This window comes from Lutra lutra, chromosome 8, assembly GCF_902655055.1.
Source record: "Lutra lutra chromosome 8, mLutLut1.2, whole genome shotgun sequence".
Lineage (NCBI taxonomy): Eukaryota > Metazoa > Chordata > Mammalia > Carnivora > Mustelidae > Lutra > Lutra lutra.
This window is the reverse complement of record NC_062285.1, coordinates 53,373,246-53,379,691: the sequence shown is the minus strand read 5'-3', so window position 1 is coordinate 53,379,691 and position 6,446 is coordinate 53,373,246. Positions and strand designations below refer to the sequence as shown.

The window sequence follows — 6,446 nt, the reverse complement described above, 5'->3', positions numbered from 1 at the left end:
ATGACTCAGTCCAGTTCTAATACAGAAAAGTGTAGTATGAGCCTGGAAACACTTGTCCTACAAGATGCAAAGGAAACTCTCAAAGAGGAAATGTGTACAGTCCAAAAGAGAAGGGTCTCCCCCCTGAGTAAAGGACTCCAAAGAGAGAGGGATGACAATTTCAATCTCCCTTGAAATACATATGTCAATCACTAATATGACCTACAAAATCTATAAATACAAAATTTATAGAGCCATGTATTCCTAAAGATACCAACAAAAAGATCCTAGACAACCAACTCTGACTACAGATAAGAAATGAAATAGGTATTCACCCAGGCTTTCTCGTGTAAACTGTAACAATGAATAAGCAAATGGTAAATAACAGATTAAGAACATAGCCATTTTGCATCACATCATGAATAAAAGGATCCAGCCATTGATCAACAGTAGCTGCTAAGAATAAAAAAAGAAGACTAAACATGTGTCTCCTCTTGATAGTTGCAAAAAAATTCCCAAACCTAAATTTTTGCAAAAGAAAAGTCCCCAAATCTAAACCTGGATTAAGAATCTAAATAACGATTACAGGAAATCCTGGGAATGAGAATACAGTCAAATGAGCATTACTGCATCTGTGCCCCCCATGAATATGAGAGAGTTTCTTGTTGCCTATTAATTGGGCTTCTAGGGTAAAAACATGACACCATTTCATTCTTGCAACAGAACTGATCTACAAGATTACCATATTATATACTTAAAGTTGCTGAGAGAGTAAAGCTTAAATGTTCTCACCACAAAAAAGAAAAGGTAAATATACAAGTGAAAGGTGGGCTAACTAACCCTACCTTGGTAACCATTTCACAATGCACAAGTGTCTAAAATCAACACATTGTTCCCTTCAAACTTACACAATGTTATATAGGTTAATTCTAGCGCAACATAGCTGAAAAAACTATAAATGAAGTGGACAAGGGTATCACTCCCTATGATATAAAGCCACATCTGCCAGCATTCTTCTTTACTGACTGATCCTTTAAATAACTTAACACAGTATTCACAGTCATAAATTTCAGTTATGCCTGCATTTTCCTCCCCACTCTGTTCTAATTCCTCTCCTCCAGTAAGTAATTTCCGAAAAGTCTTGCATTCCAACTGTGATCTACTTCTGTATAGGTGACTATGTCATTATCTGATTATACAAACTGACAATTGTATTTTTTATGTTAAAGTACGTATGTCTTGTTATTTTTTTTAAGATATACAGCACTTATTTAATATTAAATAGTTATTATTTAATGTGTATTATTAGCTTATATAATTATATAACAAATGTATGCCTTACTTTTAACTGATTACATGTAGTATAATTTTTATTATCAAAATATTTGGGAAATATAAAAAATGACATTTAAAAATCAATAATAATTCACTATCCAGAATTTCAAATAAATAAAATATTAGTACTTGGTGATATTTCTCATTAGAATATTAAAGATAAGACAAATAAATATAAAGGCCAAGTTTAAAAATTAGATGGGCAAATTGACACTGCAATTAAATATTACTATTTGTACTGAGGGTTAAATTAACATGTATATTAGCATTTTTAAAAAATGTAACCACAATATGTGCCTTATAATAGTTATTATTTAACTTAGAATTATGAAATAACCCTGCTTCTCAATGCTTCAACATTGAGAAAGTCTAAGGATAAATAATAAAAAGGGCATATTTAGAAAGATTTATATTTCCAGATGATTAAAAATAAATTAGATTGAGTTTATTTTTATAAAAAAGATTTCACAACAGTTTTTATCACTCACAAAATATTAAGAAGTTGTGATTAATGGAAGTAATTATCTTGTAGAAGTCAAGATTTTAGGTCCTCTGTGGAATACAAAGATGAACACAACCATTCTCAAGGGAGATTCACTATAGAGAAGAATTAAAAGGCTACTGAGAAATGCAAGGATGGCTTCCAGGAATCCCTCATGGTCTATAAATATACAGTCTGACCTGGACTTGGTCTTGTTCCCATGAGATCAATGAACAACTTTCTTTTGAGGTCAAAACAAATTGACCTGGAAAATTTGAGCTATAAGTGCAAGTGGAGGGAAATCAATCTAGTTTAAGAATCTGCACTCATACACCAATGATGTTATATCCTTCTCAGTCCTCTCTTTAATTAGTGCTTTCCTAGGTTTTTAGATCAACATTATTGAAGAGGACTATCATATTATTTCCATATTTTTTAAGGTTTCTGACATTTTGTATTTATTTCCTGAACTGTTTCCTTTGAGCCATCAAAGGAAATCTAATCAAATCGAATCAAATTTGATCAGAGTGAACTTTGCTGTAGTCTGGCAGAGAAGCAATGATTTGCATGCTGTTCTTCACAGCACAAATTTGACTCTTAAAATATAAAGGAGATAACTGTCATAAATTTAATAATCAAAATCTATAGCACAGGATATCCAGCACAACTGGGAATTACTTGTATGTTAGTACAAATAGAAGACATTTTCCTGTATGTTCTGAAATATCCTTATGGATCACTGTTCTCATGTAAAAGATAAGTGTGAGACAGAATTACAAGAGAACCAAATTGTTTTTCATAAAGCTAATAGCTCAGAAAGAAGGATGTTCAAATGGAATATGCACTGGGCAACAATCTGGGGTGACAGAACTGCTAATATCTGAGGCAAGTAGTTACTTTCCAAATTTGTGGTTCAGTGTAAATTAAAAAAAAAAGTGCAGCTCCCTTTAAGCTCAAAATAAAAATATTTTGTATGTATATTTCTAGCAAGTCACAGAAGATATGAAAATTAATGAAAAATTAGTGAAACATTAATTTTGATGGAATTACAAGAAAAAACAATAAATGAGTAAGTGAATACGTTCTTTATTTGTTAAATAAAATAATAAGGCTATTAACTCTCTCATACAGTAAGTATGTATAATATGCTACTATATATGTATACAACATTCTCACACTATCTTGAAAATTATACCCCAAATTATTAATATATAAAATAAAATTAATGATTAAATTAAATAATTAATGGTGATAAATTACTTGCTAAGAAAATCATTAATTGATTTCTTATGTCATAAGATGTATAAGATTGTTACTTAAGCCTTCTTTCACTTTTACCTTGTGATGGAATTAAGAACATTTCTGTTTTTAGGTGGTGGTATAACTTGTAAATACATCACAAAAGAAAGATTATTGCTTGAAGATTAACAAACTTCTGCTACATTTCAAATAAGAAAACTAATAAAGCAAAGCTCACAAATATGCATTATAACCAAATGCAAACAAGAGGATCAAAATAAGATCAACATGAAGTATAGAATATATTTATAATTGTATCAGTGACGGTGATATTGATCATCATGAATTACACCTTTCATGTCCTCCCTTTAATGCTTTTGCCATCTAGATATCTTTAAAGAAACAGGAGACAGAGAGAAGGAGGGAGAGAAAGAGAGAGGAAATGAACACACAGTGATCACAGAGTTTGTCCTGCTAGGCCTTTCTGATGATCCTGACCTTCAGATTGTGATTTTTCTCTTCTTATTTATCACATACTTATTAGTGTCACTGGAAACCTGACTATCATCACCCTAACCTTGGTGGAACCCTCATCTACAGACACCATGTATTTTTCCTCGAAACTTCTCTTCTTAGAAATCTCATTTACAACTGTGTGTATTCCTAGATTTTTGGGAGCAATTATCACCAGGGATAAAACTATTTCCTATAACAACTGTGCAGCCCAACTCTTTTTCCTTATTTTCATGGGGGTGACAGAATTTTACATTCTAACTGCCATGTCTTACGACCGCTATGTTGCCATCTGCAAGCCCCTTCATTACACACCATCATGAACAGGAACTCTGCACAGTGCTTGTGCTCGCTGCGTGGCTGGGCGGGTTCCTGACCTCTTCCCACCCCTCATGCTTCTGCTCCAGCTGGATTACTGCGCTTCCAATGTCATCGATCACTTTGCCTGTGACTATTTTCCCCTTCTACAACTATCCTGTTCAGATACGTGGCTCCTAGAAGTGATTGGTTTTTACTTTGCTTTGGTTGCTCTGCTATTCACTTTGGCACTGGTGATTTTATCTTATATGTATATTATCAGAACGATTTTGAGAATCCCATCTGCCAGTCAGAGAAAAAAGGCTTTCTCCACATGTTCCTCTCATATGATTGTCATCTCCATTTCTTATGGAAGCTGTATATTTATGTATGCTAATCCCTCTGCAAAAGAAAAGGCATCATTGACAAAAGGAGTAGCTATTCTCAACACCTCTGTTGCCCCCATGCTAAACCCCTTCATTTACACTCTGAGAAACCAGCAAGTAAAACAAGCCTTCAGAGATGTGGTCCATAAAGTAGTATTTTCTTCAAGTAAATGAAATATTTCTCCTGGGGCGGGGGGGAAGGAGAGTCTAAAGAGTAACTAGGTAAAATCCTGAAATTCCTAAATATCTATATCAGTATGCTTCTTCTTATAGTCTCTCATATGCCCCATTATAGTTAAATATTTTCCCGGCTCATTTCTTCCACTTCCGTACCAAAGTTTCTTCAATGCATTGTTTATTGACTTATTTTAAAATATGGTAAACTTTATTTCTCCTACAAAACTTTGTGGAAATGAAGTGTATTTCTATAATACATACCCTACAGCACGATATGGAAAATAGTATTAATTCTGTTAATAAATTCCCTAAGTGGCACGTATAGTTTCAAAATTAGTGTATGATCTCCTGTGTGTTTTCAAGTAGTTCATTGATGATCTCTTAACACTTAAAAAAAGAGACTCTTAATCTCACAACAAACTGAGAGTTGCTGGAGGTGAGGGGGTAGGGGTAGGGTGGCCGGGTTATGGACATTGGGGAAGGTATGTGCTATGGTGTGTGCTGTGAAATGTGTAAGCCTGATGATTCACAGACCTGTACACCTGGGGCCAATAATACATTATATGCTAATTTAAAAAATCCACACTCCCAAACTATTGTATATGAAATTCCGTTCTTAGAAGTAATAAGTAGTTGTGATTTGCACTTTAAATGTAGAGCTTTGTATTTTGTGAAATTTAGTGCATATTACAGGGTAAATATTGATCATGATATTACGTAGTATTTATAGAATTTCCATGTTCTCTACCATTTTTTTAAGTATTTATACTTGGGGCACCTGGGTGGCTCATTCAGTTAAGCATCTGCCTTCCATTCAGGTCATGATCCCAGGTCCTGAGATGGAGTCCCGCATCAGGTGCCCTGCTCAGCGGAGAGCCTGCTTCTCCCTCTCCCTCTGACCACCGGTCTGCCTACTTGAGCCTTCTCTTGCTCTCACTCGCTCTGTCAAATAAATAAATAAAATCTTTAAAAAACTATTTATACCTGTTAAAGATTTGAAGCAAATGCAATAAAACTAAAACACATGCCACTTTCCTAATTCATTGAGTATCTTATGACAGTTATTTTGAATAATTTGTCAGATGTCCTTATATTTCTCTAGACTCTGCTAATTAAGATTTTGTTATTTGATTAGAGAATTTTTCTCTGTTTCTTCATGTTTCTTGCACCTTTGGGTTGATACATTTGAGAAAACAACGGCCTCTCACAGTCTTATAAACCTGGATTTGTACAGAGGAAGACCATCACCCTTCAGTCCAGCTTCAGTCCACAAAATTCTGGGGTCCTCTCAGACCTTTTCCAAGGATGTGCCTTCTCACACGTCCATGGAGATCTTCCCAATTTGAAGATTTTGCACGTTTCCTTATTTTCTTATTTCATGGAGTTCGTAATCTCTTGCTCACTCTGTTTCTATGTTACCTCAGGTCCTTGAAGCAACATCTTGCCACCTCGATCCTTCTTGTTCTCAGCAGCCTACAATACCTAGAATATGTCATGTGTTCTAAGTTAACAAATATTTTTTTTTTATTTTACCTTAGACTCTTCTTTCTGCAGTGCTCTTTCTTACATTATGTAAATCTCTGACATAGTAAACTATATTATTTTCCTTCTTTCTAAAGCATTTCTCTTAACAATTCTGTCCAGCCTGGATATTGACAACACACACATTTAATTTATTTTCTCCAATGAATTCTTTATTTCTTCAGGAATTGTTTTTGTTGTTGGTGGTGGTGGTGGTTGTGGTTGTTTTTTGTATGGGGTTTTTGGATTGTAACTCTCTGCTTATCTTTCCCTTCTGTTCTTACATTTCATCTACTTTATCCATTAGATCCCTTGCAATATTAATCACATTTATTTCAAATTTCCAGTCTTAACATTCTAACACCTCTTCCATGTCTCATTCTGAATCATTCTCTGTCTCTCCAATTTTTTTTTTACCTTTGTTATGTTTGTACTCTTTTCTTGACACCCAGATACAATGCACTGGGAAAAAAACAACAATAACAACAAAAACAAAAACAAAAACAAAACCAGAACAA

At 34.0% G+C, this 6,446-nt stretch overlaps 1 pseudogene; it reads left to right on the top strand.

Annotated features, from left to right (window-relative positions):
• LOC125106891 (olfactory receptor 6C3-like) lies at positions 1-4,404 on the top strand (annotated as a pseudogene).
• The last annotated feature ends 2,042 nt before the right edge of the window (positions 4,405-6,446 follow it).